General features: G+C 42.8%; 1 pseudogene; it reads right to left on the reverse strand.

Moving 5' to 3' along the window:
- Nucleotides 1-7362: 7362 nt before the first annotated feature.
- LOC115204944 (ATP-sensitive inward rectifier potassium channel 1-like) lies at nucleotides 7363-8484 on the reverse strand (annotated as a pseudogene).
- Between the last annotated feature and the right edge of the window lie 5817 nt (nucleotides 8485-14301).

Consider the following 14301-nt stretch of genomic DNA (forward strand, 5'->3'; position numbering starts at 1 on the left):
ACATTTTCCTCTTCTGTCTCTGCTGCTAAAGCCACTTTCTACCACTCTAAATTCCAAGCATCTGCCTCTAACCCTAGGAAGCTTTTTGCTACCTTCTCCTCCCTCCTGAATCCTCCTCCCCCCCTCCTCCCTCACTGCGGATGACTTCGTCAACCATTTTGAAAAGAAGGTTGACGACATCCGATCCTCGTTTGCTAAGTCAAGCGACACCGCTGGTCCTGCTCACACTGCCCTACCCTGTGCTTTGACCTCTTTCTCCCCTCTCTCTCCAGATGAAATCTCACGTCTTGTGACGGCCGGCCGCCCAACAACCTGCCCACTTGACCCTATCCCCTCCTCTCTTCTCCAGACCATTTCCGGAGACCTTCTCCCCTACCTCACCTCGCTCATCAACTCATCCTTGACCGCTGGCTACGTCCCTTCCGTCTTCAAGAGAGCGAGAGTTGCACCCCTTCTGAAAAAACCTACACTCGATCCCTCCGATGTCAACAACTACAGACCAGTATCCCTTCTTTCTTTTCTCTCCAAAACTCTTGAACGTGCCTTCCTTGGCCAGCTCTCCTGCTATCTCTCTCAGAACGACCTTCTTGATCCTAATCAGTCAGGTTTCAAGACTGGGCATTCAACTGAGACTGCTCTTCTCTGTGTCACGGAGGCTCTCCGCACTGCTAAAGCTAACTCTCTCTCCTCTGCTCTCATCCTTCTAGACCTATCTGCTGCCTTTGATACTGTGAACCATCAGATCCCCTCTCCACCCTCTCCGAGCTGGGCATCTCCGGCGCGGCCCACGCTTGGATTGCGTCCTACCTGACAGGTCGCTCCTACCAGGTGGCGTGGCGAGAATCTGTCTCCGCACCACGTGCTCTCACCAATGGTGTCCCCCAGGGCTCTGTTCTAGGCCCTCTCCTATTCTCGCTATACACCAAGTCACTTGGCTCTGTCATATCCTCACACGGTCTCTCCTATCATTGCTATGCAGACGACACACAATTAATCTTCTCCTTTCCCCCTTCTGACAACCAGGTGGCGAATCGCATCTCTGCATGTCTGGCAGACATATCAGTGTGGATGACGGATCACCACCTCAAGCTGAACCTCGGCAAGACGGAGCTGTTCTTCCTCCCGGGGAAGGACTGCCCGTTCCATGATCTCGCCATCACGGTTGACAACTCCCTTGTGTCCTCCTCCCAGAGTGCTAAGAACCTTGGCGTGATCCTGGACAACACCCTGTCGTTCTCCACTAACATCAAGGCGGTGACCCGATCCTGTAGGTTCATGCTCTACAACATTCGCAGAGTACGACCCTGCCTCACACAGGAAGCGGCGCAGGTCCTAATCCAGGCACTTGTCATCTCCCGTCTGGATTACTGCAACTCGCTGTTGGCTGGGCTCCCTGCCTGTGCCATCAAACCCCTACAACTCATCCAGAACGCCGCAGCCCGTCTGGTGTTCAACCTTCCCAAGTTCTCTCACGTCACCCCGCTCCTCCACTCTCTCCACTGGCTTCCAGTTGAAGCTCGCATCCGCTACAAGACCATGGTGCTTGCCTACGGAGCTGTGAGGGGAACAGCACCTCCGTACCTTCAGGCTCTGATCAGGCCCTACACCCAAACAAGGGCACTGCGTTCATCCACCTCTGGCCTGCTCGCCTCCCTACCTCTGAGGAAGCACAGTTCCCGCTCAGCCCAGTCAAAACTGTTCGCTGCTCTGGCACCCCAATGGTGGAACAAGCTCCCTCACGATGCCAGGACAGCGGAGTCAATCACCACCTTCCGGAGACACCTGAAACCCCACCTCTTTAAGGAATACCTGGGATAGGATAAAGTAATCCTTCTAACCCCCCCCCCTTTAAAAGATTTAGATGCACTATTGTAAAGTGGTTGTTCTACTGGATATTATAGGTGAATGCACCAATTTGTAAGTCGCTCTGGATAAGAGCGTCTGCTAAATGACTTAAATGTAAATGTAAATGTAAAATAATCGCATTGGTTATAGAGGGAGCAACAGGTCAACACCTCAGGAGTAAATTTCATAGCCACACCTCAGTTGGCTTTTCATAGTCGAGCATTTAGAGGTACCAAGACAGCAGGTGTGGTAGAGAGAGGGAGAGTGAGAGAGAGGGTCAAAACAGCAGGTCCTGAACAAGGTAGCACAGGGTCGGGTCAGGGTTACATAGCTGTAGGCAAAACAGCAGAAACAGGATGAGCACCACGACAAGGTGGACTGGGGACAGCCAGGAGACTGGGGACAGCCAGGAGGGATCAGGTCTTCCGGGGGGGGGGGGGTTATAACACCACCCACTTTGCCAAAGCACAGCACCCACACCACCAAAGGGATATCAACAGACCACTAGCTTATTACTCTGAGACAAAGCCAAGTATAGCCGATTTAGCACTAGCTGAACTACTGACAAAGAGTACTGATTATGATGTTATTATTACATTTTGAGTCATTGCTGCATCCAGCCATAGTTGTTTTAATCAGAGGTATAATGCCCATAGGGGGAACAGGTGTGTGACTTGAAGTGTGACGTGAAAGTAATAAGACTGATCAATTAGCCTATTCAAATATTTATCTGACTCCATAAAGATAATTAGCAATATGTGCAATCAAGTCTTATGCATTTGGCTGCCTAAGATCAATGAATGGTCATGAGAAGTGAATATCAAAGCAATTATTATTTAATAACTTTGTAAAATTAATGGGTTCACATAGAAGGATAAAGCTTAAGTTACAAGGCAATACTGACATTAGTAAAGCATTATTCTAGGCATATAGATTCTAAGGTTAACTTACAAGGCAAAGCATGGACAAAGAGATGCTTACTAGACCAGAGAACGAGAAGCCAAGGAAATTAGAATCGATCATACAGTACAACTTTCCTCCACGGACTGGATACAGGATAAGAGAGAGAGAACAAAGGCATGTAATTAATTTTATAACACCTGAAGGTGTAACCTTTCAACCCAAGACCAACCACATTTAACTAATCAAATGATACCAAGTTTACAGTGTAACCTGACCCCCAAGGCCCAATCTCTACAGAGTGTCACAGCATTTAAGACAGAATGGACCGTAAAGGATGGTGGTGGCGACTTAGGTATGAGTTACATGTGTGCCATTTGGAGGATGAACTATAAAGCTATCTGAAGAAGAAAATGAAGAGACGGGGAGGGACGGGGGAGTCAACTGTGCCCATAATGGATTTAGGCTTCTTCAAAATTGGTCATTTGGGTATCAGGTTGATTGTGGGGGTCTGCACACTGTGAAATTGATGGTAATTTAGATTTAAAATGCATTGCGATACCGATCTGTCATTAAAATGCAACTCACAAAAGCGTAGGATGTGGATCAACGGGGGGCTGTCCTGAGAAATGTTTATGCTGGGAATAAGATTAATATACTGTATGTCAATGTTAGTAGTACATGCTGTATATTTATCTCCCATATGTAAGTTAATATTCTGCCAGTGTCGGTATGTGCTAAGTTGACGGTCTTAAATTCGAATGATAGACTCACCGCGAAGCACTAGGGACTGTAATTCTAAATTTGGGTTGGATAATTTACCAATCGGTCTAATTATGATTTGGAAAGGCGAGAAGGAGAGACAGCTGCCCCTAAACTGTGAGGAGAGCACAAAGTGAAGGGAGGGTGCACTGCTTATCCTGCAGGTGGTTTTTGAAACTAATTAAGTATTTGTGGGAATCCATTGAGTCTAGGGAGGTTATCAGAAAATCCACTAGATTGTAGCGTGGGCTATCCATAATTGGGATGATGAAAGTAGGGCCTTTGTGGTCCTTGCCCCAATCTCATTCTCAACAAGGTTGGTGTGAAACTGTTATAACATGTGTTCTCCCTCTTCCCTGTGAAAGTCAATAAGGTTTCTAGGTCGTGTGAAATGTGAGTGATCATTGTTCCAAATTAGGGAAATGGAAACTGACTAATTGACTTGAGCACTATTTTAGTATGTTTATAACTATGTAAGTGGCCAAGCAGTAGTAATTATTGGGTTAGAGGAAATTATTTATGTGCAAATATATTTGTGGCCGGCGGCAAAGTACAAAGGGGGGCCTGTCTTTGAATCTAATTGACTGCGGCCACCTTCTACCTGACAGGGAAGACTGGGGGAAAGAAGGAGGAAGTTTTTTAGGGCATTCATTTTTCTGGACCCCAGCAGAACAGTGTCCCGAAGGATAAGGAAGGTGGGAATCGTCATGTTATCAAACTTCGGTTCTTGCCATATATGAATATGCATAGCTAAATGCATTACTACCTGTCATATTTTGTGTTTCCTTTTGCTTTTCAAGTCTTTTGCTATCACTCTCTTAGGAACCTGAAGGGGGAAGAGAAAGTCACAAGCTCCAGCTGAAATGTCAGAGGGGTGTTTATTACGGATGAGAACTCTCTTGGTAGATAAAAGTGTCTGCAGCTTACTATGAGGTATTCTATATCAGGTGAGCAAAAGCTTGAGATTTCCTTCACACTGGAAGCAACGTTCATGAAGAGACACACCCCTCCTCCTTTGGACTTACTCAAGGCCACCTTTGTCCGATTGTGCCGCTGCATGGAGAAACCATGGAGTGCATGGAGTTCTATGTACAGAGAGTCATCCAACCATGTCTCTGCAAGGCATATAATATTGCAGCATTTTAAGTCTCTCGAACGAAGGAGAGGGTCAGAGGGTCAAAGATGGTAATAGTGAGAGGTTAGCATGTCTTGGGGGTATGATCTTTGATCCTCTGTAAAGTTCTCACTCATCATTAATCACGATTCATTCAGGATTATCCATAATCATGGTAGCATCCACATTAATGTAGAGTAGAAGTGTTTGTAAACATAATCTATTGTTACTTACAATTAACGTCACTCCAAAATGACATAAGACATCATTTACTATTCATTTTGATTGTGCTCAAAATATTCACTAACACACCAAAACAAACTGCAAATGCATCCAACAAGTCTGTAGAGTCACAAGCTTCATGTAGTCATTGCATGCTAGGAATTGGGACCAAATAACAATCTTATTGGTAACTTATTGAGAAAAAACATATTACTTGTTAAACTGAATCTCTTTCTCTGAGCAGTTGTATTGGAAATGTATTTATTTATTCATAGGGGACAATGCACATTAATCAACATCAATATTACAATAATGAAACATCCATGTAAATGTGCCGGGTTTAGTCAAAAGCTAATTTTCACCCGTAGTCCCTGGACATGTAAGGGTCTTTACAAAGCCACTATACAAATACTCACTAAAGCAATACAAAATACAAATACATTACATCCAATAATATATCATTCTAACAACAACAACAACACTATCATCAATTGTCGTCTTACGTACGAGGAACCACAGATAACTCACGTGTACATGTTTGGATAGATTTGAGCCATGTTTTAAATAAAACATTTAAAATACAATAATCAGTGCAGCTTCTCAAGTCCATGGGCATTGCCTTCCAGTATACTGTAGCTATAACAGAGAAGGCCGATTGACCGATTTTATTGTGTTGAAAAGAGACAATGGAATCCCTCTAGTTACTGCCCTTGTTATCTCGAGGTGCTTTCCTTGAGCATGATATGCCGGCATAGGTTTTTTTCCCCCCCAAATAGTTGGATGCAATATAGCACAGTTTATTTTGTTATTTTATACAGTCATTATTGCTAATCTTTATCAACAGTATCTTTAATTTCGGATCCTACTGTATGTATATATATACAGTTGAAGTCGGACGTTTACATACACCTTAGCCAAATACATTTAAACTCAGTTTTTCACAATTCCTGACATTTAATCCTAGTAAAATTTCCCTGTTTTAGGTCAGTTAGGATCACCACTTTATTTTAAGAATCTGAAATGTCAGAATAATAGTAGAGAGAATGATTTATTTCAGCTTTTATTTCTTTCATCACATTCCCAGTGGGTCAGAAGTTTACATAATGTACACTCAATTAGTATTTGGTAGCATTGTCTTTAAATTGTTTAACTTAGGTCAGACGTTTCGGGTAGCCTTCCACAAGCTTCCCACAATAAGTTGGGTGAATTTTGGCCCATTCCTCCTGACAGAGCTGGTGTAACTGAGTCAGGTTTGTAGACCTCCTTGCTCGCACACGCTTTTGCAGTTCTGCCCACACATTTTCTATAGGATTGTGGTCAAGGCTTTGTGATGGCCACTCCAGTACCTTGACTTTGTTGTCCTTAAGCCATTTTGCCACAACTTTGGAAGTATGCTTGGGGTCATTGTCCATTTGGAAGACCCATTTGCGACCGAGTTTTAACTTCCTGACTGATGTCTTGAGATGTTGCTTCAATATATCCACATAATTTTCCTCCCTCATGATGCCATCTATTTTGTGAAGTGCACCAGTCCCTCCTGCAGCAAAGCACCCCCACAACATGATGCTGCCACCCCTGTGCTTCACGGTTGGGATGTTGTTCTTCGGCTTGCAAGCCTCCCCCTTTTTCCTCCAAACATAACAATGGTCATTATGGCCAAACAGTTCTATTTTTGTTTCATCAGACCAGAGGACATTTCTCCAAAAAGTACGATCTTTGTCCCCATGTGCAGTTGCGAACCGTAGTCTGGCTTTTTCATGGCGGTTTTGGAGCAGTGGCTTCTTCCTTGCTGAGCGACCTTTCAGGTTATGTCGATATAGGACTCGTTTTACTGTGGATATAGATACTTTTGTACCTGTTTCCTCCAGCATCTTCACAAGGTCCTTTGCTGTTGTTCTGGGATTGATTTTCTCTTTTCGGACCAAAGTACGTTCATCTCTAGGAGACAGAACGCATCTCCTTCCTGAGCTGTATGACGGCTGAGTGGTCCCATGGTGTTTACACTTGCGTACTATTTTTAGTACAGATGAACGTGGTACCTTCAGGCGTTTGGAAATTGCTCCCAAGGATCAACCTTGGCTGATTTCTTTTGATTTTCCCATGATGTCAAGAAAAGAGGCACTGAGTTTGAATGTAGGCCTTGAAATACATCCACAGGTACACCTCCACTTGACTAAAATTATGTCAATTAGCTTATCAGAAGATTTTAAAGCCATGACATCATTTTCTGGAATTCTCCGAGCTGTTTAAAGGCACAGTCAACTTAGTGTATGTACACTTCTGACCCACTGGAATTGTGATACAGTGAATTACAAGTGAAATAATCTGTCTGTAATTCATTGTTGGAAAAATTACTTGTGTCATGCACAAAGTAGATGTCCTAACCGACTTCCCAAAACTATAGTTTGTTAACAAGAAATTTGTGGAGTGGTTGAAAAACGATTTTAAATGACTCCAACCTAAGTGTATGTAAACTTCCGACTTCAACTATGCATATTATACATTTTGCATCCAAAAGTTCACATCTTTGTCATATTAAGTTATTCTAGGATACCAATCACTCCAAATCCACCGTTGTCGATTCCATTAATGGAGGGGAGGTGGTGTCCTACTATGTTGTGGAAGCAGTATGCACAGTGTGCAGTGGTCACCGCCACCACCTTGGAGAAGTTGGAGAAGTCCACTATGTACTTGCCTTCTTTGCTGCGGGAGATGATGGGCAGGAAGTTGTAACCCCACATGATCTCCTGAGGGATGAAGGATGTCCTGACCTGGCAGGCTGAGCTGGTGGTCTCGGCTGTGCCGTCCAGAAAGACCACCAGCTCAAACTCCTGTTTATGGAAGGTGTCCTCTGCCATGTCAAAGAAAGGGCTAGCCTTGTCAATCACATGGTAGAGTGTGAGAGGGCACACAAAGAAGAGGTTGTCCTTCCCAGCGTCCATCATGAACTCAATGTTCACCTGGTCCATGATGATTGTCTCCCCATCGGGTTTGACGGTTGTCCTCAACAGCTTGCCGTAGATTTGGCTCCCGATCATCAGGGTCTTGCGTAAGTTGGCCACTCTTATCATGAGGCAAAGGAAGTCCTTCTTAGGACAGATGACTGCCATTTCACTGAATGTGATGGTCTTGGCCCTTTTCTTAGGGAGGGATATCTTGGATACGATGACTCCACATATGAAGCAGTGTATGAGGGCCCCTATGAGAGTCTGGATAATGATGAGGGCTACAGCAACCGGACAGTGAGGGGTAATGGCGCGTACACCATACCCGATGGTGGTCTGGGTCTCCAGGGAAAAGAGGAAGGCTGTAGTGAGACCAACGACGTTCCACACACAGGGGGTGTGGTCGTTTGAGGGGTTCTGCCACTTCAGATCCCCGTTGTTCCGGGCAATCCAGAACCACAGCAGGCTGAAGATGAACCAGCTCAGGGTGAAGGAGGTGATGAAGAAGAAGAGGACAAAGCGCCAGCGGAACTCCACGAAGGTTGTCCAGAAGTCCACGAGGAAAGCAAAGTGGTTGCCGTATTTCACATTGCCAAATTCAATGTTGCAGCGGCCATCTTTGGTCACCAGCCGAGTTCTGCGGATTCTTCGCTCCACCAGGTGGTCCTGGATGCGCTTCTGGATACCAAACACCATTTTCTAGCTCCTGTCGTCTGTAAGAGAGGACAATGTGTTAATTTAAATTTACTACATACCCAGAAAAATAAATCAAATATCCTTGTCATCCAAGAACTGTTAGATATATACAGACTGAATACTATTAATACAGAACACAGAGGGTTTTCAATAATATCTTTAATCTTCCAAGATAAACCTGCATCCCACCCTGTAACCGATCCCTCCCTCTATGCCAGTTGTTCAAGGCTCTTGGACGCTTTGATTTGAATGTAACAAATATTATGAACCAGAATTCAATGATTAATAATGTCCTTATCCTTTGAAATCATTGTTTTTCAGATGAAATACCTGCCCTTCACAACTTTATAAATGCGATAATGACAAACCAAGCATTGGTCTATAAGAGGCTGTAAGAGAGAATGGAGTTGTGTAACATTCACTCTTGGATTCAGACTTGTGAAATAGTTAATGTTTTACCTTCTCTAATTCTTAATTTCACACATCATTATTAAACTAATTAGGTAAAACACAAGGTAATAGTCCCACTGACCTTAATTCCTATCAAAATATCATTATTTGAAACAGCTTAGTAGCACAAACGCCTCAGCCAGTCTATGATCAATGAAATGATTTCCCCTCCCCCAACCCTCAGTCTTATTACTTAACTGTAAAGTGTTGCTCTAGTTACTAGCAGTGACTATGCATCACTTGCCGTTTTTAATCCACACTTAAATCCTGTAATCCTGGGCACATGGCATAGTTAAGACCCCAAGTCATTACAGAAATAAAGTTATTGTTGAAATATATCACTCCACTGGCCCAAATCAGTCAGATCCCCATAACCTCCCTAAAACCATTATCATCTAGCCTATTACAACCATATACAGTTGAAGTCGGAAGTTTACATACACTTAGGTTGGAGTCATTAAAACTTGTTTTTCAACCACTCCACACATTTCTTGTTAACAAACTATAATTTTGGCAAGTCAGTTAGGATATCTACCTTGTGCATGACACAAGTAATTTTTCCAACAATTGTTTACAGACAGATTATTTCACTTATAATTCACTGTATCACAATTCCAGTGGGTCAGAAGTTTACATACACTGAGTTGACTGTTCCTTCAAACAGCTCGGAAAATTCCAGAAAATGATGTCATGGCTTTAGAAGCTTCTGATAGGCTAATTGACATAATTTGAGTCAATTGGAGGTGTACCTGTGGATGTATTTCAAGACCTACCTTCACACTCAGTGCCTCTTTGCTTGACATCATGGGAAAATCAAAAGAAATCAGTCAAGACCTCAGAAAAAAATTGTAGACCTCCACAAGTCTGGTTCATCCTTGGGAGCAATATCCAAACGCCTGAAGGTACCACTTTCATCTGTACAAGCAATAGTACACAAGTGTAAACACCATGGAACCACACAGCCGTCTTACCGCTCAGGAAGGAGACGCGTTCTGTCTCCTAGAGATAACGTACTTTGGTGTGAAAAGTGCATATCAATCCCAGACCAACAGCAAAGGACCTTGTGAAGATGCTGGAGGAAACAGGTACAAAAGTAGCTATATCACCAGTAAAACGAGTCCTATATCGACAAAACTTGAAAGGCTGCTCAGCAAGGAAGAAGCCACTGCTCCAAAACCGCCATGAAAAAGCCAGACTACGGTTTGCAACTGCACATGGTGACAAAGATCGTACTTTTTGGAGAAATGTCCTCTGGTCTGAGGAAACAAAAATAGAACTGTTTGGCCATAATGACCATTGTTATGTTTGGAGGAAAAAGGGGGAGGCTTGCAAGCCGAAGAACAACATCCCAACCGTGAAGCACAGGGGTGGAAGCATCATGTTGTGGGGGTGCTTTGCTGCAGGAGGGACTGGTGCACTTCACAAAATAGATGGCATCATGAGGCAGGAAAAGTATGTGGATATATTGAAGCAACATCTCAAGACATCAGTCAGGAAGTTAAAGCTTGGTCGCAAATGGGTCTTCCAAATGGACAATGACCCCAAGCATACTTCCAAAGTTGTGGCAAAATGGCTTAAGGACAACAAAGTCAAGGTATTGGAGTGGCCATCACAAAGCCCTCACCTCAAACCTATAGAAAATGTGTGGGCAGAACTGAAAAAGTGTGTATGAGCAAGGTGGCCTACAAACCTGACTCAGTTACACCAGCTCTGTCAGGAGGAATGGGCCAAAATTCACCCAACTTATTGTGGGAAGCTTGAGGAAGGCTACCCGAAACGTTTGACCCAAGTTAAACAATTTAAAGTCAATGCTACCAAATACTAATTGAGTGTATGTAAACTTCTGACCCACTGGGAATGCGATGAAAGAAATAAAAGTTGAAACAAATCATTCTCTCTACTATTATTCTGACATTTCACAATCTTAAAATAAAGTGGTGATCCTAACTGACCAAAGACAGGGAATTTTTACTAGGATTAAATGTCAGGAATTGTGAAAAACTGAGTTTAAATGTATTTGGCTAAGGTGTATGTAAACTTCCAACTTCAACTGTAGCTGCATATAAACTGGCACTTTCATAGTAATCACTGGTAGGGTATAGCACAGAAGTATTTGACGGATTGCCCCTGGCAATATGAAAGGCATAGGAGTTTCCTGAATAAATCGGTCCAGTCCTGCTACCAAGTTTTGCCAAATACTGATTTGGGTGGTGGTGCGCTTGTTAAGGAGTGTTGTGTACAAAATGACCAGTGCCGTAAGCTTGTGCGTTTGTTTCTACGCTCAAAGCTTTGAAACGTCCTGTACTATATTTCACAAACAAAAACCCGATAATCACACACTATGCTTTGTTGTGAAGCTTTTCTTGTTTGGGTCTCACAAAGCCTTTTACCACTAATCATTATTTCTTCCCCATTGTTACTGTAACGTGATGTAATGAATGCTGAGCTCATTTTAGGTTTACTTTGATACGATGCTTGGCTGATGCTTTTCAATAATATACTTTTGAAATAGTGATGCTTTTATTAGTATTGTATGGTTTAGCTGTCATTGTCAGTAATAACTCTTTAGGCGTATTACACACGGTTCTGCAACCAATGCCAAGGTAATAAGGACCCTTTCCACCCTTGTAATCATCAGTTTGTGATTAATTGCAATGTTATGACTGCACTTATTCAGATTTGAATGTTTGAGCCAATTAGATACTTCACTCAATATTTACACTGATAAATGTAAACACATGTTGTATACTTTGCTTCTACAATGAGAGGTCAGAAAGTTCGCAAATTCTTTTACCTTTTGTGAGAAAGACTGTGGCTACTGTAAATATCTCAAATAACAATAACAATAAAAATATATATATTTTCCCAAGACCATTTCCTTTTAATGTTAAGATCCTCAACAATTTACAAGACAACAAACTAGCCTATACATGTACCTGCACACAAAGTTAGGAGTGGAGTCAGATCAGTCATACTACATACAATATGCTTACTGGCAGACATGCCACTTTCACTCATAGTGTTTTGGGAAGCAGCACTTCTTGGAAGGAAGAAGAACATTAGCGGAATGCCAAGTTAAAAATATATGCAGCACATATTTGTAGGAGAGAGTAGCTCTAACATGACAAGCTCACCCTAGGCTCAAAGTGGGTGCATTTAAACATGATAGATATCATCATTACACTGTTGTTATAACAGGATAATACCAAGTACTTACTGGATGATAATGGTCCAAATACAGAAGATGAGCTCCTCACTCAAACTGAGTTTTCCTGTGAGTGTGGAAACTGTGTTGCACCCTGGATCACCTCTGTCTCTGTCTCTCTCTCTCAGCCAGTCTCTGATGATGTGCCCTCTGAACTGTAGTGTCTCAGTGCTACAGCTGTGTGTGCTCTTATAAAGCCTTGTACTGATGGGATTGGAATCACTTCAGGTGATGTTTACACACACACACACAAACATGAAGAAGGCTACCCATACAGCCCTCCATCAGCACTAGCGGTTCTGGGGGGGGGGGGGGGGGCAGTGCCCCTGTGACAACAATTTTGTACCCCCTTGTGGTCCCCCTAAATGTGGAGTATGAAACAATTTTTACATAACTAATTTTTGCTATCGTTCTTTTTTTACATCCGTTATTAGACAGTGGCAACAATGATGATTATGAACATGGTCTTTTGCCTGCTAATGCCTGCAATGCAGTGAAGAAAACGATATGACAACAATAACGTCTAATGTAACTGGCCCCTCTAACAGCACAACTGGCCCCAGCTTGGCCCCCCCAGTTGAAATGGTCTAGAACCACCACTGTCCAGCAGGGCTGTTGAGTGGGCATGTGTTTACCCCACACTGCGCTGGTTCCCAGGTACAGCCTGACTACCCCCTGCTACACCACCCGTGTCTGGGGCAGGGCTTTCATTGTTTAGATCAAGAGGAAGCTGTGTGCCACTGTTTACTGTGCACACACATACACAATCACACACAATGGGGAAAATAAAGATCTTGAATCGAGGGACAGATTTTCTGATAAGACGTGTGACATAGGATTTGAGCTGTATCTGCTATTGAATTGTCAACCTGAGTCAAACAGTGATGCTGCATTTATGATGCACAATCCCAATTCCCCTGATCTACCCGTAGCTCACAGCTCCTGAAGTGCTGTGACTTGCACTTTCTCCTTTTCTTATTCACAGATTACTGTAATATTTCTAAGGCCTGGTGAGCTCATCCCCATTGTGAATGAAAAGTAAACCTAGCAACATGCATAGGTTAGACTAACAAAGAGAAAGGAGATGAAAGAAAGAGACCATGTACTAGATCAGATAGCAGATAGCTCTCTTGGGTAAGACTGGTATTATCTTTATTCATGATCGTGGAGGATATGTGTGACGTTGTCACGTCCTGACCAGTAAAAGGGGTTATTTGTTATTGTAGTTTGGTCAGGGCGTGGCAGGGGGTGTTTGTTTTGTGTGTTTCAGGGTTTTTGATTTATGTTCTAGGTTATCTATTTCTATGTGTTTATCTAGCTTTTCTATTTCTATGTTAGTTTTGTCAATGACCTCCAATTAGAGGCAGCTGGTTGTTGTTGTCTCTAATTGGAGGCCATATTTAGTTGTGTTTGTTTTCACTTGTGTTTGTGGGTGGTTGTTTCCGGTATAGTCCGTGCACCTTACTGGACTGTTTTCGTCGTTTGTTTTGTTTAAGTGTTCTTCTTTAATAAAGTAAAGAAGATGATCAATATACCCGCTGCATTTTGGTCCGCTCCTTACGACGCCTGTGACAGATGTGGTGTGAATTGCTGTTTATGTCGTCTTTCACCTCGTATTGTTTCCAGGAAAAAGTGCCGTTTTTATCTTCCAAGGGTTCCAATAAATATTCCTCTTTATATATGTATGTGTTTCCTAGAGAGCCAGTCTACATGTCTGTTGACACACAAGAAGGGATCAGGGCTGATAAATTATTACTTAATCTTCCTAGGTATAATGGTTTCCACTAGTTACCACAGCCAAAAAGTAAATATTGGCTATATTGTAAAAATGAATTAAAACAAATATTAGCTTTTTGGTCTTCATTTCTGGTTAGGGTTAGGCATAAGGTTAGCAGTGAGGTTAAGGTTAGGTTTAGGTTCAAAATCACATTTTAATAAGAGAAATTGAAGAAATAGGCAGGGTTTATGACTTTGTGGCTGGGTTAACTAGGGACGACCAGGTATTTTTTTTGTTTCAAATCAAATCAAATGTATTTATATAGCCCTTCGTACATCAGCTGAAATCTCAAAGTGCTGTACAGAAACCCAGCCTAAAACCCCAAACAGTAAGCAATGCATGTGAAAGAAGCACGGTGGCTAGGAAAAACACCCTAGGAAAAACT

Source organism: Salmo trutta, chromosome 13, assembly GCF_901001165.1.
Source record: "Salmo trutta chromosome 13, fSalTru1.1, whole genome shotgun sequence".
Classification (NCBI taxonomy): Eukaryota; Metazoa; Chordata; class Actinopteri; order Salmoniformes; family Salmonidae; genus Salmo; species Salmo trutta.